The following is a 16039-nucleotide window of genomic DNA, read 5'->3' as shown; positions in this document are numbered from 1 at the left end:
ATGTGGTGAACAAGGCTTCCCATGGGCTCCTAGTTGAATGTAGAGGCCCTGGACCAAGTTTGGTAGCCATTGGACACAAGTCCACGTGGCCCGACGCCCAAGGGGGTCGCCCGACGCCCTCCAGTGTCTTGCGATCTTCCGGAAGGCATAACTTTGTCGTTCGGACTCTGAATTGGGTGAACCAAAACTCGATTTCGTGTATCTCGAAGAGCTCTTCGGCATGGTATAGTCAAAATGGGTATTTGATGAAGTGTTTTTACCATGTATGTAGCCACCTTGTTCCTACACTCACATAATCATCATAACTTGTGGAAATGGTTAGAAGTAAGCCCTATGACTATGGTTTATGCCATTTATATCACCAATATAGGCATGGTTGATGGTATAAAATGAGTGTTAATGACCATCAACACTGAGCGGGGTATCGCGGTTGTGGGCGACGGCTATTCTCCCTTACATTTTTTTTCTTGTTTGTGCTGGCTTCGGTTGGTTCGGTGGAACCAAAAAACCAAACCAAGAAAACCGACACCGAACTTTTTGGTTTCTGGTTCTATAGAAAACCGATCGGTTGATGATTTTTGGAAACCAAAGTTTGCAACAACCGAACAAACCGAACCGATTTGTCGGTTAAAACAGAATACCCACCCTGATTGCTTTTCAACAAATTTGTTGATATGGCTCCGAATTGAATAATACCATGCCAGGAGCCCAAAAAGGAGTCTTTGGTAAGGATTATTTCAGAGATCAAGAGGAGAGGTTCCATGGTGTGTTGACTACCAATCTGAATGATGCACTAATTATATTCATTTTGTCTTGTAGGCACTAGCGGCACATAGCTAGAGCACAGCTAGCTCGATTTTGCTATGTAAGTCTATAGAGATCAGTGCCTTGTTATGTAATCAAACAGTAGCTTGTGTTAGTACATCAGCTCACACACTTGATATGTTAGCGTGAATTGTTATTGTAACAAGTAAACTTGTTTGTGGACATGATATGTATGGATTTGATGATTATATCTCTATGGTGTGTTCATGAAGCTATTAAGGTCCATCTGAATTAATAAATATACTGTGAAAACTTGATGCAGTACCATTCCATCACTGTCGGTTATGCATTTAACCACTATCGATCATTTGGTCATCACCGCAGCATCATACCACTCATCGTTGCTGATAAAAAGCTCATCACCATCGGACTGTACCACTAGTCGATGGTGAAGCAATCGTAAACACCGCTGGTGTAACGTATGATGCAGCGGGGATCAATAGATCATCACCACCGAATTGTTTACTAAACCGACACCGACTATAGGATCATCAATGCCAGATCATACTACACTGCAACAATGATCATGGCACTTACATAGACGGCTCATACCTCAAGGCGACGGTGCTCATGATCGGTACATAGACGGATCTTAGTCCAAAGTGGCTGTGTAGTATATTATCGCAGCCGGTTGTGAACCGTCGGTGATGACCTTGACCACCACCCTCGACAATTCACCGCCGAGGCCCAAAACCGATGGTGATGGGGGTTACCAATAGGTTTGTCGATGCGGGACCCACAGGATACCCCGCAAGAGAGAGAGAGAAGATCTAGTTCAACTAGGATTCTTCCCATGTAATCTTAGTAATAGAACTATTAAGTAATCCTACTAGGAAATCTCATTGTAAACCGACTAGGACTCTGGCCTCCTGACTATATAAAGGAGGGCAGGGCTCCTGAAAAAGAAGGACGGTACAACAGAACACTTCACAATCAATCCAACGCAAAGGCCAACGCCGACTGGACGTAGGGTCGTTACTCGATCTACGATCGAGGGCCTGAACCAGGATAAATCGACTGTCTCTTGCGTTTACCATCGAGTTCAGCATACGCCGAAGCCTGAACATACTGCCCCGGGTACCCCCGTGGCAGGCTATCGGTGGTGAAACATCGACAGCTGGCGCGCCAGGTAGGGGATTTCGGCGACTTTGTATCCGAGACCTCGATGGACCTCAATAACATGATCTTCCCGACGGGATCGATTTTCATCTTCGGCTCGTGGATCTGCGAGGCGGACAACTACGGCAAGCTTCAAAGCCATCTCCTCAAAGATCCGGATCATCATGAAGAATCCTCTATTTTGACAACTACGACGGATCAGCTCACCAGAAGATTCGCGTAGCCCATAATACCCGATTCGAATAAGATTCCACGGCTACACGCATCCGACTCGAATTCAAGCTCCGTATCCGAGATGAAGTCCTATTCGAGTGCTTTCAAGAAGTCAAGTTCCTTTTTGGCAAGATTCCAGAGCACAACCCAAAACAACTCGGATTACCCTCAGAATTCTTTCAAAAGGCCGAGTTCTTTTTCATTTGGGCTCGACAACACGACAAAATCCTATCAGGGACAGTTTGAAAGGTCTTTCAAATCAACACTTGGGATACCACTGACAGGAGCTCAGGAGGGTCTCGTACTAACGATAACATCGCAAGACTGTATCATCCACTGGCCAGGATCCGTTCCTGAGGATAGCGGAACCCAACTAGTCGGCACGACAACAACAGCTATTCTACCTTACCAAGAGGGAGACTCAATCTACGACGTCGAGGCGCATACTGAAGTCATCAGCAACTCCGACAGTATGAAAACTAACAACAATAACGGAATGGCTCACGCACGGGAAGTGCTCATGGTTCGACGTCCTCGGTCACCATTAAACCCCCCCAGAAGCATCCGATGTCAGGTCATCAGATGAATCAGAATCCAACATATCACCCTTTGCTTAGGGCTACGATGGAGAAACCGAGAGTCAGAGACAGGCTAGAGAAAGGAAAAACAAGTTGAAACAAGGGCGCCAGCACCGCGCTCGACAGCGTAGAGAAGCCTGGACCAGATACGAGTCAGAATTGGCTGAATACGACAAAAGAAAATCACAACAAGAGGCCGAAGAGAGACGCACAGTGAGTACGCCTTACGATAAAATTCGAGAAGCATTAGAAGAACTCAGGGCAACTTCACATCACGGAGAGAAGTACGAACAGCTCCAGGACTTGCTCCGGTCAATGATCCCAAGAACGCATGAAGAGAGAACCCGATCAAGACTACCCGCCAGATCAACAACCCGCAGGCAAGAAGATCAAAATCAAAGGAAGTCCGCTTTTGAAAGACTTGGACCAGGCGGAAGCCATAATGGAGAAAGTAGGAGGGAACATAGTCGGGGCCATCAATTTGAACAACCAAGGAAGACCAGGAGTAGAGGGCCCACCCAGACAGCCTCGCAGAATTATTCCCATCAAAACAACACTTGGCCAGAAGAAGGAGCCGAATCCGAATTCAAGGAAGCCGGAACGCATGACAGATTCCCCTGTTTTGCAAACAGGTTGGTATCAGTACGATTACCTCACAAATTCAAACCGTCTAATCACTCCAAGTATGATGGCAAAACCGAACCAAGACAATGGCTCAGAATATATTCACAATCAATTGAATTAGCCGGAGGAGACGATGATATCAAAACCTTGTTCTTTCCCATGGCACTGGAAACAATGCCCCTCCAATGGTTCGATAAATTGAACCCAGGATCGATCAGAACTTGGGAAGACTTGCAAAGAGCTTTCTGCGAAAATTTCGCAGGTATCATCACACACCCGATCACTCATGCCGAACTGAAAGGACTCAAGCAAAAGGGGGGCAAAAGTCTCAGAAATTACTATCGGCAATTCGGTGAACTGCGGGCTCAAATGCATGACATCACCGAACGAGAAGTAATTGAAGCTTTCTCTCACGGAATCATGGCTAGGTGGCAATTTCAAGACTTCTGCAAAGAAAATCCGAGAAACAATGAAGAATTCAGACGAACAGTAGAAAAAATGATTACTGCAGAAGAAAAAACACGAGAAAGGTTCCCGGATAGAAGCAACCAAGACAACCCAGATAGGCAAAATCATCGAAATAGCAGACATCAAGAAAGAAAGCGTAGACCAGACAATACCGTGGCAATGGCCGACAAATCAAAGAAGTTTTCCAAACCCAGAAGATATGATGACATTGAAAACATACGTTGCCCGTTACACCCTAACGGGAGACACACCATCGGAAACTGCTACACTTTCAATGATCGATACACGAGAAAAGATAGTAAGGAGAACACCAAAGAGGACAATCACAAGAAAGATGAAGACAACCACGAGGACAAGGGATTTCAAAAACCCAGGGGAACGGTAGCAGTGATCTTCTCAGGGGCCCCAGATTGCACAAGCAAACGTCAAGAAAAACTAGCACTACGGACTATCATGATGGCAGAACCGGCTACACCAAGATATCTCAATTGGTCACAATATCCAATCCAATTTTCAAGAGAAGACCAATAGACTAGCTTAGGGAACGCAGGCCATTACCCACTAGTCTTAGACCCAACTATTGCCGGTATGACTGTCACCAAAGTACTAATTGATGGAGGAGCTGGACTCAACATCATCTTTTCAGAAACATTAAGGAAGATGGGACTACAACTCGTTGGGATGATTACACCAACAAGCACCCCCTTTTACGGAATAGTACCCGGCAAAGCAGCCATGCCACTCGGACAAGTTACTTTACCCGTCACTTTTGGAACTCCTGCGAACTATCGAACAGAGTTTATCAAATTTGAGGTCGCAGACTTCAATTTGTCATATCATGCGATCCTCGGACGTCCAGCACTGGCAAAATTCATGGCAATACCACATTATCCGTACTTATTGCTTAAGATGCCATGACCCAACGGTATCCTTTCTCTTCGAAGCGATTTGAAGCGTGCTTTTGACTGCGACGTTCAGGCAATCCAAATTGCGGCAAAAGCACAGGCCGACAATGGGAGAAAACAAATAGCCACAATTGCTGCGGAGATAAGCCAAGAAGAATTAGAAATACCGGCTAAAAAGCCCAGCATCATCACACCACCAAAAGAAGCCGACGTCAAGCAAATCGATTTGGGCACTGGCGATACCTCCAAGACAGCAACCATCAGTGCTCACCTCTCGGCAAAATAGGAACTCGCGCTCACCAACTTTCTTCGGGACAACAAAGATATCTTCGCTTGGAAGCCGGCCAACATGCCAGGTGTCCCAAGAGAGTTGGCTGAGCACAGAATTGATGTTAATGAAAACTCCAAGCCTGTAAAGCAACGGCTACGACGATTCTCACCCGACAAAAAGGCAGCGATTCAAAAAGAAATCACAAAACTGATGGCAGCCGGATTCATCAGAGAAATCCTTCATCCGGACTGGCTAGCAAACCCGGTCCTTGTGCAAAAGAAGAACACAGACGAGTGGCGTATGTGCGTCGACTACACGGATCTCAACAAACATTGCCCAAAAGATCCATTCGGGCTACCACGCATTGACCAGATAGTCGACTCAACAGCGGGGTCTGCACTGTTATCCTTTCTCGATTGTTATTCAGGGTATCACCAGATCGCATTAAAAGAACAAGACCAGAGCAAGACTTCTTTTATTACTCCGTTCGGTGCCTACTGTTACAAGACCATGTCATTTGGACTAAAGAACGCTGGTGCCATATACCAAAGAGCTATACAAACTTGCCTTGGAGATCAAATCGGTGAAAATGTGGAGGCATACGTGGATGATGTAGTGGTGAAAACAAAGAACCCAGACACCATGATTGAAGATTTAAAGCAAACATTTGAAAACTTGAAGAGATGGAGATGGAAATTGAACCCAAATAAATGTGTATTCGGAGTTCCTTCAGGGCAACTACTCGGATTTTTGGTCAGTCAGCGCGGGATTGAAGCCAGCACCAAGCAAATTCGAGCTATAACAGAAATGGGGCAACCTAGGAGTATCAAAGATGTTCAGAAACTAACAGGATGCATGGCGGCCCTCAATCGTTTCATATCAAGACTCGGAGAAAAGGGGTTACCCTTCTTTAAACTACTAAAGAAGACAGACAAGTTTGAATGGACAAAGGAGGCTGACGAAGCTTTCAAGAAACTTAAGGCATATCTCACATCCTCACCAATTCTAACACCCCCAAGGAAAGATGAAGACATGATGCTATACATTGCGGCGACTACTACTGTAGTCAGCACGACAATAGTCATAGAAAGAGAAGAAGAAGGACGTGTGTATAAAGTACAATGACCCGTGTACTACATTAGCGAAGTATTGTCTGAATCAAAAATCCGGTACCCGCATGTACAAAAACTACTCTACGCCCTACTTATCACCTCACGCAAGCTTCGCCACTATTTCGAAAGCCACAAAATTACCGTGGTGACAGACTTCCCGCTAGGAGACATTTTACACAACAGAGATGCGACAGGACGCATATCAAAGTGGGCAGTTGAACTTGGAGCTCTTAACATCGACTTCACCCCACGGAAAGCAATCAAATCTCAAGCCCTTGCCAATTTTGTGGCCGAGTGGACAGAGATTCAGCAGCCTTTATCAGATACAATCCTTGACCACTGGAAGATGTACTTTGATGGGTCGCTCAAACTAGGCGGAGCCGGTGCAGGCGTTCTCCTCATTTCTCCAGAAGGAAAACAACTCAAGTACGTCCTTCAGATATTATGGCAAGCTACAAATAACGAAGCAGAATATGAAGCCCTCATCCACGGGCTACGAGTGGCAATTACCCTCGGAATAAAGAGATTACTCGTATATGGTGATTCAGCAGTAGTCATCAACCAAGTAAACAAAGATTGGGATTGCACAAAAGAAAACATGGGTGCTTACTGTGCTGAAATACGGAAACTTGAAAAATATTTCCAAGGATTAGAAATTTTACACGTACTGCGCGATTCCAACATTGCAGCAGATGTCCTTGCCAAGCTTGGATCAGACAGAGCAAAGGTTCCACCCGGCGTATTTATAGAAGAGCTATCAGTTCCCTCTATCAAACAACCCGGTGAGACATCCAACGAAATTCAGGCTAAAGGCGTTCAGATCTTGGTAATCAACACCTCATGGACCCAAGTTTTCATCGACTATATCAAAGAAAATAAATTACCAGCTGATAAAGCGGAAGCCACCCAAGTTGTTCGCAGAAGCAAAAACTACGTTTTAGTAGGAGATAGACTCTACAGAAGAGCAGCATCATCAGGAGTACTCCTGAAATGTGTTTCATTTGAAGAAGGCAAAGAGATCCTAGACGAGATACACTCAGGTTGCTACGGAAATCATGCCGCTTCAAGGACACTGGTTGGAAAAGCATTTCGCACCGGATTCTACTGGCCAACCGCTCTAAAAGACGCAGAAGAACTTGTCAGAAAATACAAAGGTTGCCAAATGTTTGCAAGACAAGCCCATGTGCCAGCTCACAATCTTATCTGCATCCCACCCGCTTGGCCTTTTTCCTGCTGGGGGCTGGATCAAGTGGGACCCCTAAAGAAAGCAAAGGGCGGCTTCGAGTACATCTTTGTGGCAATCGACAAGTTCACCAAGTGGATTGAATACAAACCACTCGCGAAGTACAGCGCAGCCAAAGCAGTCGAATTCATCCAAGAAATTACGCACCGCTTTGGCATGCCCAATCGAATCATTACAGATCTAGGCTCCCCCTTCACAGCTACAGAATTCAGAAGCTGGGCACAAGACTGTGGTTTTAGTATAGACTATGCATCTGTTGCACATCCAGAAGCCAACGGACAAGTAGAAAGGGCCAATGGACTCATACTAGCCGGATTAAAACCAAGGTTATACGAAGAACTAGTTGACTATGGGTCCAAATGGATTGAAGAATTACCAAAAGTAGTATGGGGGCTACGAACTCAAATAAGCAGACCAACAGGCCATTCACCCTTCTTCCTAGTTTACGGATCAGAAGCCGTACTGCCTGCCGACTTGATCTGGACATCACCAAAGATAGAACAATACGATGAAGGAGAAGCAGAACAAATAAGAAGATTAGAACTCGACAGCTCAGAGGAAGTCAGAGTAAATGCTACCCTCCAATCAGCCAGATACCTACAAGGTTTAAGGCGGCACTACAACAAAAGTACCCATCCTCGATCACTACAAGTTGGAGACTTAGTACTAAGAAGGATACAAAAGACTGACGGACGACATAAGCTTCTCAGTCCATGGGAAGGTCCGTTCATTGTCACAAAAGTCACCGGACCAGGCACATACAAGTTAATAACCGAAGATGGAAAAGAAGTCAGCAATACATGGCACATCAGCCAGCTAAGAAGATTCTACGTGTAAAAACAACTCAAGATAAAACAGATATGCAAGCCACAAGGGACCAACATTCACAATCGACGAAAGACGATATTCTTCGACAACATATGTATTAGTTCATATTCATGATCAATAAAGATGATATTCATCCACAGCATGTCTTATCATGACTTCCAACGAGTTGTTTACCCAAGAAGAATAGCAAAATGGCTGAAAACATGCCTGAGCTTCTCGGCCGAGAGCAAAATAGCTGAAAACACGCTTGAGCCCGCCGATGAGGGTAGCTAAAAGCTAACACCCGAAACAAAAAGCAAAATGGCTGAAAACACGCCTGAGCTTCCCGGCCGAGAGCAAAATAGCTGAAAACACGCTTGAGCCCGCCGATGAGGGTAGCTAAAAGCTAACACCCGAAACAAAAAGCAAAATGGCTGAAAACACGCCTGAGCTTCCCGACCGAGAGCAAAATAGCTGAAAACACGCTTGAGCCCGCCGATGAGGGTAGCTAAAAGCTAACACCCGAAACAAAAAGCAAAATGGCTGAAAACACGCCTGAGCTTCCCGGCCGAGAGCAAAATAGCTGAAAACACGCTTGAGCCCGCCGATGAGGGTAGCTAAAAGCTAACACCCGAAACAAAAAGCAAAATGGCTGAAAACACGCCTGAGCTTCCCGGCCGAGAGCAAAATAGCTGAAAACACGCTTGAGCCCGCCGATGAGGCCAAAACTAGTCAACCGAAACTGAACTCCAAAAGACCCTCCAGCTCTTCGTTCCGAAAAGCAAGAGGCTCGGGGGCTACATCCAGATAGGAATACTTTTTCCTCAGAAAAGTACAAGCGTCACTCAAAAGGCAACATTCTATGCCGAGTCATTTTTTCATAGCGCGGTGTCAACACAAAGATTTACATCTAACAAGTCACAGCGCGGACAAAGCACTCGACAAATCGAGGGGTCTCGTCAGGATAACACACAGAGTTGTTTTGTGGAGCAGAAACGAAAACGGGATAAAATACTCAGCAAGACAAGTAACTTCGACCACACCCAGGCAAAGAATACATCAACGAAAACAAAGAATCTTCATTTAAAGAGGAGTGTAATATTACAAGAAGCTTTACAAGAAGCTGGTCAATCGGATCAGGCATTATCATCAGGAAGGGAAATGTCAATATCTAGACTTTCTACAACCCTACTAGCTAAACCTTCGACCTCAGGCTCCATCCTCTCAACGGCAATCAAGGTATTCTTGGCTTTCAGCTTCCTCTGCTATCTTGGACAGAGGCGCCTCTGGAGCAAGGACCCGGACCTGGGCTAGCACATTCTTGGTACATACTTGGGCACACTTCTTCGCAAATTCTTGGAAACGAGTCGGAATCCGGGGAATGAACTGCGCCCAAGATTGCCCGTCGTCCGCTGGAGTCCGGAGAACATCGGCTACTGAACGAAAAGATTTCCACAGAACGTTCCAATTTTCAGTGGCCGTCGCCAGTTTCTCGGTCAAGCTTTCAATAGTTCTTTGGGCCTGCACAAGATCTCTATCAGCTCCGCGCCTAATCAGCTTAGCAAGGGCAAGTTCTTCCTCAGCATGAGTAATTACCTCCTCAGCCTTATTATGACTAGAGCGGACTAGAGCCTTCATTTCATCGATGCTCTCCGAGAGCTTCAGCTTCTCAGCTCGGAGAACTAGACAAGACACCCAAGAACAAGTCAGCAAAAAAAAAGAAATCAAAATACAAGAAAAAACAGGCAGAACCCGCGGCACCTTTGCATTCATTCTTCGCAGACTCCGCCGCGGTCTCCGTCTCCACTACCTGGGCACGAAGGGTCTTCTCCTCCTTTTGGTGCATTTGACGTTCTGTCTCCAACTCAGCCCGGAGAAGGTTGAGATCGGCTTTTAGAACGTCCACCTCAGAAGACAACTTTCTCTCATTTTCAGATGAGAAAAAGAAGCTAGAATGATCATGAGAGAAAGACTGAGCCGAAAGAGACAAAGAAAAACAAGGCGTAAGGACAGAGGAAAAACAAGCATGCAAAAAAGGAACGGCAGAAAAACCTACCTGGAGCTTTTCACCAAAAGAAGTCGCTAGGGTCGACAAGCTCCCCCAGGCTGCGGTCAGCTCCGACAATCGATGGGTGGCATCGAACTATTGCACCACGTCATCGGAAAAAGAAGGACCGCCGGAGGCAAGAGAAGGGGAAGGAGAAGCCGGATGGAGCGAAGAAGGAACGACCAAAGCAACCTTCAGGGAAGCCGGAGTCAAACCCTCAGAAGGACTCGGCGCGACGGCCACAGACACCTCCGAAGCGGCTAGAACCGCAACTTCACCAGGTAGCTCTGAAGCTCCCGCAGCAACTTCATCAACAGAATGCTGTGAGTCCTGAGGCTCAGAACTCGTTGGCACGGCGGGAGGCAGAGAAGAAGTCGATGAAGGAATGAGAGAAGACGAAACACTGAAAAGTGATAAAAGGGAGCACCGATAAGAACCAGAGGAGGAAAATAAAAGCCAAAAAGATAAAGTTAGAATCTACTCACCCAATCACTCTCTTCTTCGCGAAGCCAAGAGAAGGCCTCGCAGGAGGAACCATGACGGTAAAAACGTCCCCGCCACCCGGCGACGAGAGCGGAATAGCCGGCAACGGAGCCGCGGAAGGAGCCAGGGCTGGAGACGCGGAAGAACTCCGTACTGAAGGAGCGGAACAACTCGGTACCGGGGCTTCTAAAGAACTCGACACCGGAGTTTTAGAAGAAGTCGACACGGGAGCCTCGGAAGAGCTCACACCCGGCCTCCGATTACTTCAAAAAGATCAATACTAAAGGTCAAGACAAAGAAGAGAAATTCAATGCAACAGGAATATGAAAAGCAACTCACCGCCGCATGATGAGGGGTACTTCATCTTCTTCATCCTCAGCCAAGGAAACCAGAGCACCTGCTGAAAAAAGGATAAAAAGTAATCGGATCATGAGAGAGACAAGAAAATAAAAGAGCAAAGAGCATTAAATGAGCTCACCTAAGAGCATGCTAGCAACAACTGGAGTACCTGAAAGATTACTTGGTTTGCGAGGCTTCTTGAGGACAGGCAGGCCAGATGAAGACCCATCCGTTCGCCCCCTCTTCGGGACACTGCGAGGACCGCGAGGGACTAGACGAGGAACATATTCTTCATATACATCAACAAATCTGGAAGAAACCCCAGGAAGGGCGGTAGAGGTTTGGGACTTACTAATTGCAGAAGTCCCAGCAAGTCTATCTCCAGTCTCTGCCATGGCAGGGAAAGCGTCAGGAGAGACCGGGTCGACAAAGTTCCGCCCAAACTCCTGCGAAAAAGGATAAAACACCGAGACAAAGAAAAGCTAAGCAAGAACAAACGCAGCTAGAGTGCATAAAGTACTCAAACAAAAAGATAGACAACTCACAGCTGGGGGCGGGTTGTTGGCTGAGAACTCGGTGACAGCAGGGGGAATGACGCTCACCCCTTTCAGCATCTTCTGAAGACGCTCGAGTACCTCCTCACCGGTCAGCTCAAGAGCTGGGACCATGCGTGAAGGATCCTCGGCCCCAGAATACTCAAAGCCAAGATGCTCCCGCTCTTTCAAGGGCTGAACCCGACGATGAAGAAAGCTCGAAACAATACCAAAGCCGGTCAAACCCTGCTGCTTCAGCATGCTAATCCTATCAAGGAGTGGCTGGATCACTTGAATCTCAGCAGGCGATTCAAGTTTCTTGTCCCATCGGTCATTCACCACAGGACCAGATCCGGGATGAATGGCAAGGGAAGGGATTAAATTGGCAGCGTAAAACCACTCGGCACGCCAATCTTTTACAGAATCGACCAGGTCATAGTCAAAAAACTTAATTTTGAGACCCTGACGAAATTGAATCCCACAACCACCAAGAACGCTGGTTTCTTCACGGCGGGGTTGAGGTTTCAGACGAAAGAAAAAGCGAAAAAGAGACAGAGAAGGAGGGATTCCAAGGAAAGCTTCGCAAAGATGAACGAAAACAGAAAGATGGAGAATGGCATTGGGGGTTAGGTGGTTCAGACTAATCCTGAAATAACCAAGAAACTGATGAAGGAAAGCGGAAGCAGGAAGGCAAAGTCCGGCGTGGACAAAAGAAACGAAAAGGACAATCTCACCAGGACCCGGAGCTGGAACCCGATGCTCGCCCGAAACCCTCCATTCAGTGATGACTTTGCTTTGGATCAAGCCATCGCTAATGAGCTCGCGCAGCTGGTCTTCGTTTGTTGTTGGGGCCGGCCAAACCTTCTGAGCAGCCCTCATAGCCACGAACTCCTGATTTTGGATCAAAGAAAGGGATGATTCCTCGTCTACGAAGGTCGCCTGAGACTTGCTTGTGGTTTTCTTCTTTCCCATGAACTGGCGGAAGCAAGAGAGGCGCTAAAGAAGATGTAGGATGATGATGCTCGGGTTACGGCGACGGTGACGGCGGCGGATTTCTGAAAGCTAGGGTTTAAAGGCAAGAGTTGGGCAGCAAAGGGTCTTTAAATAGGTTTCTCAGCGATACAAACGGCCCACAAGGCCCGATAAAACACAATGTGGGAACGCGACGGTCCATTTACCGACGCAGCTAAAACAATGGAGGGCACAAATCCACACAACAGTACAAACCAACGGGCAGATTTCAGACTTATCCGTCCAGCACCACGGCAGGGTTATCAGATCGCTACAAGAACAACTCATCAAAACAAGAAGAAAGAAGGAAGAAAGAAAAGGCTACCTCACAAGGAACAAAAGAACCCGGTTATTTGAGAAAGAACCCGGTAATCTCATGGACAATGGGGATCGCAACAGAAAAGTAAAAGACAACTCAGAAGACAAGATTCGTTACATTACAAGCAGAAGATTACAAATCTTAAAGACAAGATTCGTTACATTACAAGCGACTTCAAAAATAGAAGATTACAAATCTTACAAGACCCAACGAACTCGGCACTACGAAAAGCAAGGTAGCAAAGAGGAACGCGGACACGGCTAGGCTCTGGAACGACTACGTGTCCCAAATTGCTACTCGGAAGGACAAACCGCCATCAGCTACACTGTTTTCTTCAAAGGAAGGACGCAGTGCACTCAAGGCGGAAATCGGCAGCACGGCAGGACAACATGGAGCAGAGAAGGCCGGTAGGCATCTGTCTACCCAAGACCGATGTGATACTGCATATGGTGTTGATCTGCGCCGGACAGTCTCAAGACAGGCGACGAGGATCAACCTAGAACGGCCAGATGAAGGAACGAAGCCCACATCACAAGACTTCCTCCAGCTACCACCACATACATCCTGGCACAATGCTGTCGCGGGATTAGCCTACCTCTAATCCCTATCACAAGACTTCCTCCAGCTACGACAAGACACACAGGAACTACAAAATATGCCCAGGGGCTGCTCTACTTCACAAACTACCATGCTCATATCCACGAAGGTTTCAACGGAATATCCAATAGATGAAAACAAGCACTCCGGGACAGTATTTATAGACCAAAGGAGCGGCGCACATGGACCAGGAGTACCGACGAAATAAGCCTGACAAAGAACACAGTGAAAGGACAGGACTCAATAATGGACGACTCAGGTGAGAGGAAAACAGTGCTCGAAGACGGGCATATTCGGAAGGATATACCATCACAGTACAACCCATGAACAAAAAGCATTTACACTCAACCACCACCATACAACTACATCTGACAGCAGCAGACTATCAAAGAATACGCCAAGACCTCGCATCCGAGTTCTTCCTGAACAAAACAACACGGGTATACGCTCGGGGGCTCGGCCAGCATCACAGATTAATCAACACTAAGCTAGGGAATTCGGCCCTCATTTCAACTACTCCCGGGGGCTCAGAACCAAAGACAAAAGACAAAAAGTACAAGAAACTCAAGACTACAACGACGACAACGCATCAAGACTCTTCAACCGACTTCTTTTTCAAAAGAAAAGAACTCGGAGGAAGCACGAGGCTGCGGGATACATAGCCCCAGAATTTTTTGAAGACAGGAATCTAGACCCTCCAACTTTTGCAAGCAAAAGCAAGAGGCTCGGGGGCTACACTCAGTGAGTGCAATTTTTATGAAAAATTGCACCCACCAAAAAAGAACCCGGACATAGGCTCGGAAGCTGCACACCGTGAAACTACTCGGATGATGGTCTAATCCAAGACTAAAGGACCGCTTCGGAAAGATACCACAGAAACTACTCGGATGATGGTCTAATCCAAGACTAAAGGACCGCTTCGGAAAGATACCACAGAAACTACTCGGATGATGGTTTAATCCAGGACTAAAGGACCGCTTCGGAAAGATACCACAAAAACTACTCGGATGAGGATAAAATTCAAGTCTCAGGGACTACTTCAGAGCACAGATTTTCAAACAAACATAAAGGATCAAGACCCTCCAACTTTTTGTTCCAAATAACAAGAGGCTCGGGGGCTACACTCAGTGAGTGCCTTTTTCTCCGAAAAAGCGCACGTCACCAAAAGACTTCCTCAACGCAGACTACTTCAAGACATTATGACAAAAAGAACCCGGAACGAGCTATATTCGAGTTCTTCTTGACAAAACTTCAGCGAACAATCAGAGCAACTTCAAGACTAGATCCTCCAGCTCCTTGTTCCAAATAGCAAGAGGCTCGGGGGCTACAACCAGATGGATGTACTTTTTTCTTCACAAAACACTCACCACTCGAAGGTCCCAAGAAGCGCTACAAGATTTCACTCCAGAAAGCACTCGGATAACATTTTGCTCCTACCTAACAAGACTTGAAGGAGCAAAGCGAGACTTTCAGAGCTCAACCATGAAGTGCTCGAGGGCTTGTCGATGCGGGACCCATAGGATACCCCGCAAGAGAGAGAGAAGATCTAGTTCAACTAGGATTCTTCCCATGTAATCTTAGTAATAGAACTATTAAGTAATCCTACTATGAAATCTCATTGTAAACCGACTAGGACTCTGGCCTCCTGACTATATAAAGGAGGGCAGGGCTCCTGAAAAAGAAGGACGGTACAACAGAACACTTCACAATCAATCCAACGCAAAGGCCAACGCCGACTGGACGTAGGGTCGTTACTCGATCTACGATCGAGGGCCTGAACCAGGATAAATCGACTGTCTCTTGCGTTTACCATCGAGTTCAGCATACGCCGAAGCCCGAACATACTGCCCCGGGTACCCCCGTGGCAGGCTATCGGTGGTGAAACATCGACAAGGTTGTGATAGGCCTGCTGTAGTAGTGACATTTGAACCACCTCAAACCCCACCACCACTAAGACCCTCTATCAATACCCCACAACGTAAAAGCAGTAGGTTAGCGAAGAAATCCTAGACCACAGAAGGAAAAGGAGCAATCCAAGTTGCAGAGGAGTTACTTGTGATAAAATTGGGAGACTTATCGCCATCAACAACACAAGGGGGAGCTAACCAATTTGATTTTTTTGCACAGTATTTCAAGTGTCCACTCTCACCAAGGCAAAGATGGATGCCCTCACAACACTAATTGAAGTGGGGCAACAAAAAAGCAAGAAGAGGGGGCCAGCTAACCAATGTGGAATATGGAAATATTCCAGAGCAGTTAGTGGCTTGATGAAAGTATTCATATGCAGCTGGGGTTTTAATTGATGGGCTGTTGTCTATGGACATAAACTTCAGATTTGGCTTTGGTGCTCTGCGATTGGTTGTTGTTGATTAGGCGTGCATGGTGGGTTTTCTTAGCTTAGTGAGTTGTTGTGGTCGTTGAAGCGTTTTGAGTGTTAGTTGTGGTCAGTGCAGTTGTGAGGTGTTTTTTTATGTTGTCAGAGTTACATGGCCAAGAGAGCAGTGATGGTTAGTCGGCAGTTGACCAGGTGCTGTTCTTTGTGTTA

Source organism: Miscanthus floridulus, chromosome 14 (assembly GCF_019320115.1).
Source record: "Miscanthus floridulus cultivar M001 chromosome 14, ASM1932011v1, whole genome shotgun sequence".
In the NCBI taxonomy this organism is placed as follows: domain Eukaryota; kingdom Viridiplantae; phylum Streptophyta; class Magnoliopsida; order Poales; family Poaceae; genus Miscanthus; species Miscanthus floridulus.
The sequence above is the reverse complement of the archived record's forward strand: the minus strand, read 5'-3'. Positions refer to the sequence as shown.